Raw genomic sequence first — 14,958 nt, forward strand, 5'->3', positions numbered from 1 at the left:
AGCATTAATTGCAGTGACATTTGTCAGGTGATGTCTATTTCTCTGGCGTTTTTTCCCTCCCTTTCTCTTTCTTCCCCCCAACATGGCTCTTTATGTTGTGTCCTATTTGCTGCTGGTGGGGCCGCAATGCATGCTGGATAATCTGGAGGAGGAAATCGTCCCCAAGAGGAATATAATTCAGACGGAGCCGTGCGAGTGTTAGCGAGCCTGCCAATGGTGTGCTACAGTTCGAGACAGTTTCTATGGCAACGCTCAGAAAAGGTGGTAAAAGAGAGGATGAGATTAATAAAGGCAAACTAAGCAGAAGGGGTTTTAGGAGGGTAATCGATGTCATAGAGCAAAACAACGCCATATCATATACTCATATACTCTGTCCTGCAACCATGTTGGACATCACACCCCTGCTGTATGTGGTTAAGTGGGCATCTCATATAGTGTAAGGCTATTGATACAAGCTAAACGAATGCCACTGACATGATGTGCTGCCTACTTCACAACTGGTCTGTGCAGTTTCCATTCAGAAGCGCAATCTGACATGAAATGACTGTTTATTTTGATCAGTGAGTGACTAATATATGCAGTAGCCAGAGCTTACACAAACTATGACCTGGAAGAAGTCAGCCTTCAGCTGGCACTACTATCTCACCTACTGTGAGTAACACAGTACACAGCAACTCTCTATGGAGCAGTGTGGCAAGATGAACCCGAATGGACTTATGGCCAGTTTAGGATTTTGTAAAAACCATGTTCAGACAATCGAAACACACAAAGGGTAAAACCGAGCCTCATTCCACGCCTATAACGTCAGGTTGAACATCAACCATGCTAGAGCATAGATGCCCAACAGCAGCAGTGGGCTAGGGCCGAGCAGTGCTGTGATTAGCTAGTAAGCTCTGTACAGCCGGGTCTTTCTATCTCCAGTCATGCAAACACAATAGGAGCCAAAGTTCTGAGCCACATCCACTGGATGCAACTGACGCTTGTATAGCCAGCGAACCAAGTCAGGTGAAACAGAGGCTAATCAAGAGCACTTTCTCCTGACAGACGATGACTTAAACACTGCGTGGACATAAATGGGGATCTGAGTTTGAAAGAACAAGCAGACTTGCTTTCTCAGTATTGTCTGTTGTGGTTAAGCAGTCAAGGGCTCAAGTCCAGGGGTCCATGAGTGTTAGTCGGAGCCAAACAGGCTATTTGTTGCCTCTCCCATCTTGTTTTTCCTAATTATGGTAATTTGTTTAAGTAATTAGCTACTAATAGCAGGTTTGTTGTCTGTCAATGGAAGCTTGGTACAAAATAATTCATTCCCTAGTCGAATCCGTAAAAACATTCTTACCACAACTTAAACTGTAGTAACAATATTGTTATTAGTAATTATTAATAAAAACTCGTAATTATTTATAATACAAATACTGAACTTCTGCATGTATTTCAGTCTTAAAAAAGATTAGTAGTAGATTTGCATTATCATGATTATCATAGCTATAGGTTTACTTTTATTACGCTATCACTGTTATTATTACATTTTTTACGATGTGAGTCATCGATACAGTAAACGAAGGCCATGAATGTGAGCCGGAACAAAGAAAAGGAGTAGTATACATAATAGGATTCTCCCCCAACCAACACGCCCGCCCACCACTGCTGCATTTCTTCATACATCACCCTGTCACTCCAAGACTGTCTGGTTACCACGACAACGGCACCTGCCAGTGAAGATGTCGAGCCTGAGAATCTCTCTCCTCAACCAGGCGGTCTTGTCCTTGTGCCCAATTGAATAGAATCAATCTTAACATACTGTAGGTGTAGGTTAAGAATAAACATTGCTCTTACAGTAGGGCAGTACCATGGGCGCTTTCAAGGTGTGGATGTATGTCTAAACCGCTATTAAGTATTTTGCTAGTATAAAATGCAATAGAATAATAGCCATAGGCTACGGATTAACAATGAGGCCTTGCTCAGGTTGTTGGAACCTAACTATTATTATGGTCAATTTGGTCCAAAACATATAGTCAAACACAGGTGTTTAATGAAAACTAGTTCTTATACGTATGAAGCAGTATAAGGGACATTTTCCATCTTACATGAAATGCATCACCACAGCTCCATTTTCCAATAATGGAGGAACCCACTTCCATGGATTGAGCATGGGGTCAGACCAGCCCATACTGACAGGTAAAAGGCCAGGTAATATACTGTCATTCCAAAACACTTTGATTGACCCAAGTAGGAGGAGCATTTACAATTTCATCCAAAATGAAACCCAGAAGATGAATTATTCAGATATTGTAAACGGGGGAAGAAGTCGTGCACTGATCAAATGCTTATTCTCTAATGGTAAAGTTATGTGTGGTTTCCAGACACAGATGTTTTTCTTCTTTCAAAATGGTGACTGTCATGACAAGTGGACACATGCTAAGCTTACAGAAGTATTGTCCTCGCATGGGGAAATATCATATATCATGAGCTAGCACATAGCTTACACAGCATTGTCAGCACATACAATAGCTAGCACATAGCTTACACAGCATCGTCAGCACATACAATAGCTAGCACATAGCTTACACAGCATCGTCAGCACATACAATAGCTAGCACAACATATTTAGTAGGCCTTCTTAGCTAGAACATTGCTAACGTTACGGCTAATGCTAACAGCACAGATCTTTGCTAGCCTGGAACTGACTGGCCATCCCAGTTTAGGGAATGGACTGTAAAAGCTAGTCTGATTCTATAAGTTTGTCACAGTTGGGATTGACTATTCTGTACATGCTCACTATGTGAAGAATCAATACGGTGTTATCATCAGAGTTGACTGGAATTCACTTGCCAAAAAGCCTCTCAGCGACCTTTGACTCTGTGCACAAGTTCTTAAAAGACCCAGACACAACACGATCTATCTCTCTGGGGACACGTCCTTCAAAAGTGACCGCAGCATTTTGTTTTCATCAATTACATGGATGTATTACATGTCAGATGTAAAGGTAGATATGCGCATGGTAAAAACCACTAAAGAAGATTGCATAATCTTAGTAACACGCCCTGGGCCTTTTGTTTATACAAGCCTACAACAAGAAGGGAAAGGCTTTTGCTAGCTATAGCTGTCTCTACAGATTCTAAAACCATAAAATGGGTCCCAATGACAGACATATGATCAAATCACATCAAATGTTATTTGTCACACTCGCTGAATACAACAGAAATTTGTATTCGAATACTTACTACAACTTCTTATGGCTGGGGGCAGTATTGAGTAGCTTGGATGAATAAGGTGCCCAGAGGTGCCCAGAGGTGCCCAGAGTAAACTGCCTTCTACTCAGTCCCAGAAGCTAAGATATGCATATTATTAGTATATTTGGATAGAAAACACTCTGAAGTTTCCAAAACTGTTTGAATGACGTCTGTGAGTATAACAGAACTCACATGGCAGGCAAACACCTGAGAAAATAATCCAACCAGGAAGTGGGAAATCTGAGGTTTGTAGTTTTTCAACTCATTCCCTATTGAAGATACAGTGGGATATTGGTCATATTGCACTTCCTAAGGCTTCCACTAAATGTCAAGAGCCTTTAGAAACTTGTTTGATGCTTCTACTGTGAAGTGGGGGCAAATGAGAGGGGAATGAGTCAGAGGTCTGGCAGAGAGCCACAAGCATAGTCTCGCGCGCTCATGTGAGAGCGAGCTCTGTTCCATTTCTACAGACAGGAATTCTGCAGTTGGAAAATTATTGAAGATTTCTGTTAAAAACATCCTAAAGATTGATTCAATACTTCGTTTGACATGTTTCTACGACCTGTTATATAACTTTTTGGACTTTCTGTCCGTAATTTCCGCTGGACTTGCACGCGCGTTGTGAGTTTGGATTTGTTTACCAAACAGGCTAACAAAAGGAAGTATTTGGACATAAATAATGAACTTTATCGAACAAATCAAACATTTATTGTGGAACTGGTATTCCTGGGAGTGTATTCTGATGAAGATCATCAAAGGTAAGTTAATATTTAAATGCTATTTCTGACTTCTGTTGACTACACAACATGGCGGATATCTGTTTGGCTTGTTTTGGTCTCTAAGCGCTGTACTCAGATTATTGCATTGTTTGCTTTTTCGATTAAGCTTATTTGAAATCTGACACAGTGGTTGCATTAAGGAGAAGTTTATCTAAAGTTCCATTTATAACACTTGTATTTTCATCAACATTTATGATATGTATTTCTGTAAATTGATGTGGCTCTCTGCAAAATCACTGGATGTTTTTGGAACTACTGAACATAACGCGTCAATGTATACTGAGATTTTTTAAATATAAATATGAACTTTATCAAACAAAACATACATGTATTGTGTAACATGAAGTCCTATGAGTGTCATCTGATGAAGATCATCAAAGGTTAGTGATGAATTTCTCTATTTCTGATTTTTGTGACTCCTCTCTTTGGCTGGAAAAATGGCTGTGTTTTTCTGTGAATAGACACTCACCTAACATAATTGTTTGTGGTGCTTTCGCCGTAAAGCCTATTTGAAATCGGACACTGTGGTGGGATTAACAAGAAGTGTATCTTTAAAATTGTGTAAAATACTTGTGTGTTTGAGGACTTTTAATTTATGAGATTTCTGTTGTTTGAATTTGGCATCCTGCACTTTCACTGGCTGTTGTCATATCGATCCCGTTAGCGGGGTCTCAGCCATAAGAGGTTTTAACCAACAATGCAGTTTTAAGAAAATATGAGACAAGAAAAACAAATAATTAGTTAAAGAGCAGCAGTAAATAACAATAACAGGGCTATATACAGGGGCTACCGATACAGAGTCAATTTGCGGGGGCACTGGTGTAATATGTACATGTAGGTAGAGTAATTAATGTGACTATGCATAGATAATAACAGAGAGTAGCAGCAGCATATAAAAGGGGGATAGCCAGTTGATTAGATGTTCAGGAGTTTTAAAGCTTGGGGGTAGAAGCTGTTTAGAATCCTCTTGGACCTAGACTTGGTGCTTCGGTACCGCTTTTCGTGCGGTAGCAGAGAGAACAGTCTATGACTAGGGTGGCTGGAGTCTTGAACAATTTTTAGGGCCTTCCTCGGACACCTCCTGGTATAGAGGTCCTGGATGGCAGGAAGCTCGGCCCCGCTGATGTACTGGGCCGTACGCACTACCCTTTGTAGTGCGTTGCAGTCGGAGGCCAAGCAGTTGCCATACCAGGCAGTGATGCAACCCGTCAGGATGCTCTAGAATCTAGATGGTGCAGCTGTAAAACCTTTTGAGGATCTGAGGACCTACACCAATTCTTTTCAGTCTCCTGAAGGGGAATAGGTTTTGTCGTGCCCTCTTCACGACTGTCTTCGTGTGCTTGGACCATGTTAGTTTGTTGGTGATGCCAAGGAACTTGAAGCTCTCAACCTGCTCCAGTCTTGGATATGACGGTACAAGCTTGGCACACCTGTAATTGGGGAGTTTCTCCCATTCTTCTCTGCAGATCCTCTCAAGCTATGTCAGGATGGATGGGGAGCATTGCTGCACAGCTATTTTCAGGTCTCTCCAGAGATGTTCGATCAGGGTCAAGCCCGGGCTCTGTTTGGGTCACTCAAGGACATTCAGAAGCCACTCCTGCATTGTCTTGGCTGTCTGCTTAGGATTGTTGACTGGGGCGAAGGTGAATCTTCGCACCCCCAGTCTGAGGTCCTGAGCTCTCTGGAGGAGGTTTTCATCAAGGATCTCTCTCTGTACTTTGCTCCATTCATCACTCCCTCAATCCTGGTTAGTCTCGCAGTCCCTGCCGCTGAAAAACATACCCAGAGCATTATGCTGCCACCACCATGCTTCACTGTAGGGATAGTGCCAGGTTTCCTCTAGACGTGATGCTTGGCATTCAGGCCAGAGTTCAATCTTGGTTTCATCAGACCAGAGAATCTTGTTTCACATGGTCTGAAAGTCTTTAGGTGCCTTTTGGTTAACTCCAAGCGAGCTGTCGTGCCTTTTACTGAGAAGTGGCTTCCGTCTGATTGGTGGAGTGCTGCAGAGATGGTTGTCTCTTTGGAAGGTTCTCCCATCTCCACAGAGGAACTCTGGAGCTCTGTCAGTGTGACCATCGGGTTCTTTGTCACCTCCCTGACCAAGGCCCTTCTTCCCAGATTGTTCAATTAGGCCGGGCGGCCAACTCTAGGAAGAGTCTTGGTGGTTCCCACTGTGTTCTTGGGGACCTTCAATGCTGCAAAAAAAATGTGGTACCCTTCCCCAGATCTGTGCCTCGACACAATTCTGTGGAGCTCTACGGACAATTTCTTCGACCTCATGGCTTGGTTTTTGCTCTGACATGGACTATCAACCTTATATAGACAGGTGTGTGCTTTTCCAAATCATGTCCAATCAATTGAAATTAGCACAGGTGCTCCAATCAAGTTGTAGAAACATCTCCTGGATGATCAATGGAAACAGGATGCACCTGAGTTCAATTTCGAGTCTCATAGCAAAGGGTTTTTCTATTTTTAATAGATTTACAAAAACATTTTAAAACCTGTTTTTGCTTTGTCATTATGGGTTATTGTGTGTAGATTGATGAGGAAAGAAAATGATTTAATCAATTTTAGAATAAGGCCGTAACGTAACAAAATGTGGAAAAGGCCAAGGGGTTTGAATACTTTTTCGAAGGCACTGTATATACAAAAGTATGTGGACACGCCTCCAAATGAGTGGATTAGGCTATTTCAGCCATACCCATTGCTGTCAGGTATATAAAATCCAGCACACAGCCATGCAATCTTCATAGACAAACATTGGTAGTAGAATGCCCTTACTGAAGAGCTCAGTGACTTTCAATGTGGCCCCGTCATAGGATGCTACCTTTCCAAGTCAGTTCGTCAAATTTCTGCCCTGCTCGAGCTGCCCTGGTCAACTGTAAGTGCTGTTATCATGAAGTGGAAACGTCTAGGAGCAACTAATGCTCAGCCGCGAAGTGGTAGGCCATACAAGCTCACAAAAAGGGACCGCCGAGTCCTTAAGAGCGTAAAAATCACATTTTCTAGGTTGCAACACTCCAAACTGCCTCCGGAAGCAACGTCAGCACAAAAACTGTTCATCTGGAGCTTAATGAAATGGGTTTCCATGGCCGAGCAGCCGCACACAAGCCTAAGATCACCATGCGCAATGCCAAATATTGGCTGGAGTGGTGTAAAGCTCACATCCATTGGACTCTGAAGCAGTGGAAACACGGTCTCTGGAGTAATGAATCACGCTTCATCATCTGGCAGTCCGACAGACAAGTCTAGGTTTAGTGGATGCCAGGAAAACACGATCTGCTCCAATGCATAGTGCTAATGTCATGTTCTGACCATAGTTCTGTTATTTTATTCTTTGTTTTAGTATGGTCAGGGCGTGAGTTGGGGTCGGCAGTCTATGTTTGTTTTCCTATGTTGGTTTTTGTGTTCAGCCTAGTATGGTTCTCAATCAGAGGCAGGTGTTGTTAGTTGTCTCTGATTGAGAATCATACTTAGGTAGCCTGGGTTTCACTGTTGGTTTGTGGGTGTTTGTTTCCGTGTGAGTGTTTGTCGCCACACGGTACTGTTTCGGTTTTGTATATTTTCACGTCATCGTTTATTGTTTTTGTTCGAGTGTTCAAAAAAACCTCCATATTAATGCTCATAATGGTGGAATGAGACGAGCAAGTGGTCATGTAGTGTAATAGCCCATCCCTTCCCTAAATAATCATCACACTATATAACATTATGTAAGCGCCTTCCATGTTGAGGCCTTTTAAAGCCTGGTGATGCTTAGTTTCCAGGCCTAAAGGGGCTATGAATCAATGGTCTGTTTAACCTGGCAGTTCTCTCGGTGGTCAAGTTCAGTTCCATTGGGCAGTTTTGTCCAGACAGTGTCCAGACAGCTCAGAACATCATGACATACAGTTTTGCCGATAGTTAACCAACTGCAGTGGGGAAGTGAAAACTGAGAAAATAGCATTGGATTCCTGGATGTTGTTGTGAATGCTTGATATGAGACATATATAACCGGTCTGAAATGTCTGGCTAGTTAGCGGTGCACACTAGTGGCATTTCAATCGGTGACGTCACTCGCTCTGAGACCTTGAAGTAGTTGTTTCCCTTGCTTTTGTAGAGCGATAGGTAACAACCATTCATGGGAGGCAGTTGTTGATATGTGCAGAGGGTCCTTGGTTGAAGCCCGGGTAGGGGGGCAAGGACAGGGACGGAAACAATACTGTTACACATACACAGATGGCAACAGAACAAATAGGGCACAGCCACACCCTAGTTGTATGATAGAAGCCACTCACAGGATAATCAAAGCCATGGCCACAGTGGGTGGCCAGTCCCTAAGAGACTCATTAGTGTAGGATCTGTACTGATTACCATTGTGTGTCTACAGTGAGAGGATTGATTTAAAAAAATAGGTATTAAAATGTCTTCTCTACTTCTGGGTTTACACATTATTATTCATGTAGTATTGTGTTGTATGTGGCTACTAATTTCCTTTGCATACAATATCTATTTTTCTAATGAAGTGTGATGTAATTTGACACAAATGTCACAAAAAATACATTTTAGATTCCAAGAACACAGGATGAGATGAGGTTCCGGTGATTGATTCAAACTGACAAAAATAACCTAATTGTATTAACTTTTTGTGTGTGCATGCATTCTAATGTAAATTCGATACATTTTGTAATCCACAGGCTACAAAATAAGGACAGACACACACGGAGCCTCCTGCGCATCAGCCAGTACAGCTCTAAATGTCTATCCACCATTCTCAATAATCAAGTGTAGGCCTTATATCTCTGGAATTTACCATATAGGCCTAATAAAAATGTAACTGCTTAAAACAGCATGCATTGTTGTTAAACATTGTGCATATCCATTTGGCCTTACATTGCTCAGCCAAACAACTTAATAAAAACAACTGCAATTAGGAGTCCATCAATCACACAGCAGCGATGGTCTACTGTTTTCTTCCATTGGCGTCGTCAAATAGGCCACCGCGTAGCTATGAAAATACACCTCAATGCAAAATATGTCAATGCAAAATATGTCCATGATTTATTGACGTCGAGTGGAGAGATGATCAGCTAGAGAAATAGCCTGCACATGTACCGTTTCGAAACCATCACATTAGGTCACCTGGACAAGCCCACCTATTTCAATCGACCTTGCAATACATTTTCAGTACCTGCCTATACATTGGATAATCTGGGTTACAAATACATTTTTGCAGTGATGATTGAACATAAAATGCATTCAAGGCTAAAAGCGTCATGTGTATCTTGAAAAAACAAACACTTCCATGCATCCGCCTGTTTAACATTCTATTCGCATCAGGACTATTCTCCCTCTACTCAGCTCGCAACGTAACCAACCCGACCTCCATTTTCATGCAGCATCGTAAGAAACCGATAAAACAAACAATTCGTAGCTTTAAAATCTACGATGATGCATTCGTTGCTGGCATGTAAAATAATTATAAGACATACAATTGTGCTTTATTCTTACCTCATTTCCCGAGCTGTGTTGATTTCAATAGGGTGTGGAATGAGACCTCGGGATTCTGTGGGAGTGATACTGAATTCGCCACTAGCAGATGCGTGTTACTGTTGTGATGCTAGTCTGTCACACACCACAACCTCTCTCCCTCTCTCTCGCGCGCTCTCTCGTTGTCTCTCAATTTCCCTAAAATCGCTATTTATTTTTCTTGGTAGGCAATTTCGAATATAGAAAGTATTATAATGTGCTTCATACGTTCAGCGTAAAGACTGGTTAGCTAAATCTAAGCCTAAACTTTTAACTTTAACTGTAAACGTGTATATGGAAGTGCGGGAAAGCACACAGATGTCAGATTTGGTTCCCACCTATAATGTGTGCATTTGTGAATGATAATACTGTGCACATTTTGGTCATATCAAGGCTTAGTTTTGACATGTTCTGCTCAAAGCTTGCCAGGGGTTGCTGTCCATGGTGCTGAACAGGTGAATGGCGACGCTGCATTGCCAATGGTTGCTGTCCATGGTGATGAACAGGTGAATGGCGCCGCTGCCTTGCCAGGGGTTGCTGTTCATGGTGCTGAACAGGTGAATGGTGCCGCTGCCTTGACAGAGGTTCCTGACCAGGGCAGTGGGGTGCTGAACGGACAGATCCCCTGAGTACTTTGCCTATCCAGGTATTATTTAGTTATTCAGTCACCTGACCCAACTCGTTGATAAATAATGAAGAAAGGCACATGACCCCGTTCATAATTGGTTAACCATGCGTCATTGTTTTGGAGGTGGGCGTTGCCTCCTATTCTTGCAATTTCTCAATGTACCACTGGAGAGAGACAACAGCTAATCTTTAGTGTCAGCAAGACCAAGAAAGGCTGTCTGGGAAAATTTACAGACTGTGGCGCCATCCCCCTCACATCAGCGATGTTTTCTCAGTATATCGCAGTCAATGGGAAAATATGAGTGTCACAGGGTTAACGTTTTTCTTGTTCATCTAATGTCTGTCTCTCTCTCTCTCCACCTTTTTATTCCCACTACTTTTCTTCTCTCTCCTCCCCCTTCTTTCACCCCGCCCCCACCTTCTCTGTCTCTCTCTCCCCTCTCTACCCCTCCCCCACTCTCCCATTTTCTCTCTCTCCCTCCTCCTTCTGTAGCTCAGTTGGTAGAGCATGGCACTTGTAACGCCAGGGTAGTGGGTTCGATCCCCGGGACCACCCATACGTAGAATGTATGCACACATGACTGTAAGTCGCTTTGGATAAAAGCGTCTGCTAAATGGCATATATTATTATTATTATTATTATTCCATTTTCTCTCCTTCCTCTCTCTCCCATCCCTCCTTCACCCTCTCCCTCTCTCTCTCCCCTTCCCTCAATCTCCCCTTTCTCTCTCCCTCCTCCCCCTCCATTCTCTCTCCCTCCTTCTTTCCCTGCCTCCCCCTCCTCTCGTCTCTCTCTCCTCTCTCCTACCTCTGTCTGTCTGTTGACTGACTCTCTCTCTCTCCTCCCTCCTCTTTCTCCCCCTCCCTCCCTCCCTCCTTCACCCCTCCCTCTCTCTCGCACCCTCCTAATCCATTCTCTCTCCCTCCTCCCCCTTCTCTAATCTCTCTCTCCTCTCTCTCCCATCCCTCCTTCACCCTCTCCCTCTCTTCCCCTTTTCTCTCTCCCTTTCAACCCTCCATTCTCTCTCCTATCTTTCCCTGCCTTCCCCTCATCTCTCTCTCCCCCTCTCCCTACTCTCTCACTCTCCTCTTTCACACCTCTGTCTGTCTAATGACTCCTTCTCTCCTCCCACTCTCTGTTGGACCAAGTTTACACTGTGAAGAGTTCATTTCACATGGTCAGATGCTGGATTGCGTTCATCGGAACCGTCTGTTGAACGATCCCATGCGTGATTCCATCTGCCGATGTCACTCAAAAGCACATTAATTCTCGGTCAGTGAGGCCTGTAAATGTAAATGTAATGTAAATGCCTACCTTTCTGCCATTTAGTGGGGGGAGGGGCAAATTAATCGTTCATTGTATTGTTAGGGTTGAGGCCTGAAGCCTAGCTTCATGTCCACTCCCACCAATAGAGAGAGAAAGAGAGAGAGAGAGCGAGCGAGAGACAGCGAGAGAGAGAGAAACCTGGGAGCTGTTCCTTCTGCACCATGCCACTCTGGAGCCACTATGCTATTTAACAGGCAGCAAACGGCATCCACTCACTGACACAAATTATGTGGCAGCCTAAAGCACCGCATGTTGGGCTACACTACATTAAACTGACTGAACCCCATCTAATCAAAGATAATCATACACTAGATACACAAAAGTATGTGGACACCCCTTCAAATTAGTGGATATGGCTATTTCAGCCACACCTGTTGCTGACAGGTGTATAAAATTGAGCACACAGCCATGCATTCTCCATAGACAAACATTGGCAGTAGAATGGCCTTACTGAAGAGCTCAGTGATTTTCAATGTGGCACCGTCACAACATCCAGGAATCCAATGCTATTTTCTCAGTTTTCACTTTCAATGTGGCACAAGTCCGTTTGTCAAATTTCTGCCCTGCTAGAGCTTCAAAAGTAAGTTCTGTTTTGAAGTGGAAACACAAGCTCACAGAATGGGACCACCGAGTGCTGAAGCGAGTAGTGCCTAAAAAGAATCTCTCCTCAGTTTCAACGCTCAATACTGAGTTCCAAACTGCTTCTGGAAGCAGCGTCAGAACAAGAACTGTTTGTCAGGAGCTTCATGGAATGGTTTGTAATGGAAATAGTCTCTGTGTGTATCAGATCGTATGTTTAGCACAATGCTGTTTTGTAATAACCTGTCTTGGTTGGGTTCACGCGAGTGACAGATTGACTGCACAAAGAAGTAAACCACACTATCACTAATAAGCAATTTGGCAGTATTTGTAAAACATTATCTTGGGACTAGAAGAGTTATAAAATTTCTCAGTTTCAAGGTTATATGACTTGTTTGTGTAGCAGTATAAAGGGACTGAAAGGGAACGCCCCTTTTCAGAGTTTCATCAGTCTTCTATTGAATTTGTGCGTTAATAAACATTACTTAATTTAGTTTGACTTTGAGTCCTTAGTGGTGAATTTCCACAACAGGGTTTCCATGACCGAGCAGCCGCACACAAGCCTAAGATCACCATGCGCAAAGCCAAGCATCGGCTGGAGTGGTGTAAAGGTCATCGCCATTGGACTCTGGGTTTGGCGGATGCCAGGAGAACGCTACGTGCCCCAATACATAGTGCCAACTGTAACGTTTGGCGGAAGAGGAATAATGGTCTGGGTGTAACAAACCCAACATAGAAACACAAAACATAGAATGCCCACTCAGCTCACGTCCTGACCAACGCTAAAACAAAGTAAACACAAAATAACTATGGTCAGAACGTGACAGTCCCCCCCCCCCCCACAAGGTGCGGACTCCGGCCACAAAACCTGAACCTATAGGGTAGGGTCTGGGTGGGCATCTGTCCGCGGTGGCGGCTCTGGCGCAGGACGTGGACCCCACTCCACCATAGTCTTTGTCCGCTTTAGTGTCCTCCTAGGAACGGCGACCCTCGCCACCGACCTTGGACTGGCAACCCTACTAAAGGGCCCCACTGGACTAAACAAACTCCTCCGGACTGAGGGGCAGCTCTGGACAGAGGGGCAGCTCAGGACAGGGGCAGCTCAGGACTGAAGGGTAGCTCAGGACCGAGAGGTAGATCAGGACTGAGAGATAGCTCAGGCTGGTTGACGGCTCTGGCAGCTTCTGGCTGACTGACGGCTCTGGCAGCTCCTGGCTGACTGACGGCTCTGGCAGATCCAGGCTGAATGGCGGCTCTGGCGGATCCTGGCTGACTGGCGGCTCTGGCGGATCCTGGCTGACTGGCGGCTCTGGCGGATCCTGGCTGACTGGCGGCTCTGGCGGCTCCTTGCAGACTGGCGGCTCTGGCGGCTCCTTGCAGACTGGCGGCTCTGGCGGCTCCTTGCAGACTGGCGGCTCTGGCAGCTCCTTGCAGACTGGCGGCCCCTGGAGCTGGTGTAGTATGATTCAATCTTAGCCCTGTATTGATGCTTTGCCTGTTTGATGGTTCGTCGCAGGGCATAGCGGGATTTCTTATAAGCTTTCGGGTCCCGCACCTTGAAAGCGGCAGCTCTACCCTTTAGCTCAGTGCAAATATTGCCTGTAATCCATGGCTTCTGGTTGGGGTATGTACGTACAGTCACTGTGGGGGACGTCCTCAATGCACTTATTGATAAAGCCAGTGACTGATGTGGTGTTCTCCTCAATGTCATCGGAAGAATCCCGGAACATGTTCCAGTCTGTGATAGCAAAGCAGTCCTGTAGATTAACATCTGCTTCATCTGATCATTTTTTTAATAGACTGAGTCACTGGTGCTTCCTGCTTTAATTTTTGCTTGTAAGCAGGAATCAGGAGGATAGAGTTGTAGTCGGATGTACCAAATGGAGGGCGAGGGAGAGCTTTGTACGCATCTCTGTGTGTGGAGTACAGGTGATCTAGCATTATTTTCCTCTGGTTGCACATTTAACATGTTGATAGAGATTTGGTAGAACTGATTTAAGTTTCCCTGCATTAAAGTCTCCGGCCACTAGGAGCGCCAACTTTGGGTGAGTGGTTTCCTGTTTGCTTATTTCCTTATACAGCTGATTGAGTGCAGTCTTAGTGCCAGCATCTGTCTGTGGTGGTAAATAAACAGCCACGAAAAGTATAGCTGAGAACTCTCTAGGCAAGTAGTGTGGCCTCCAGTTTATCACAATATACTTAACTTCAGGCGAGCAAAATCTAGAGACTTTCTTAGATTTCGTGCACCAGCTGTTGTTTACAAATATTCACAGACCACCCCCTCTCGTCTTACTGGAGTGTGCTGTTCTATCTTGCCGGTGCAGCGTGTATCCCGCTAGCTGGATATCCATGTCGTCATTCAGCCACAATTCCGTGATGCATAGGATATTACAGTTTTTTATGTCCCGTTGGTAGGATATTCGTGATCTTACCTCGTCTAGTTTATTGTCAAATGATTGCACGTTGGCGAGTAATATTGACGGTAACGGCAGCTTTCCTAGTTATCTTCTGCGGGTCCGGACGAGGCATCCGGCTCTTTGTCCTCTGCGTCGCTTCCTTTTGTGAATAATTGGGATGTCTGCCCTGTGGGGTGTTTGGAGAATATCGTGTGAGTCCTGCTTGCTGCTGTTGTTGTTGTTGTTGAAGAAATATTTTTCTAATCCGAGGTGAGTGATCGCTGTCCTGATATCCAGAAGCTCTTTCCTGCCGAAAGATACGGTTGCAGAAATATTATGTACAAAATAATTTGCAAATATCGTGAGAAAAACCATAATAGCACAATTGGTTAGGAGACCGTAAAACTGCGGGCATCTCCTCCGGCGCCACCATGATCTCATATGTATATATTGTGTTCTATACCATCTATTGCATCTTGCCTATGCTGCTCGGTCATCATTCATCCATATAT

At 44.2% G+C, this 14,958-nt stretch overlaps 1 protein-coding gene across 1 annotated transcript in view; it reads right to left on the bottom strand.

Moving 5' to 3' along the window:
- LOC123997885 (adenomatous polyposis coli protein 2-like) overlaps positions 1 to 9,625 on the bottom strand; it is a 46,520-nt gene extending 36,895 nt beyond the window's left edge. Inside the window, exon 1 of the mRNA XM_046302548.1 lies at positions 9,500 to 9,625. The gene's annotated coding sequence lies outside the window, so the exon portion shown is untranslated. The remainder of the gene's footprint in view (positions 1 to 9,499) is intronic.
- Positions 9,626 to 14,958: the final 5,333 nt, after the last annotated feature.

Source organism: Oncorhynchus gorbuscha, linkage group LG02 (genome assembly GCF_021184085.1).
Source record: "Oncorhynchus gorbuscha isolate QuinsamMale2020 ecotype Even-year linkage group LG02, OgorEven_v1.0, whole genome shotgun sequence".
Taxonomy (NCBI): domain Eukaryota; kingdom Metazoa; phylum Chordata; class Actinopteri; order Salmoniformes; family Salmonidae; genus Oncorhynchus; species Oncorhynchus gorbuscha.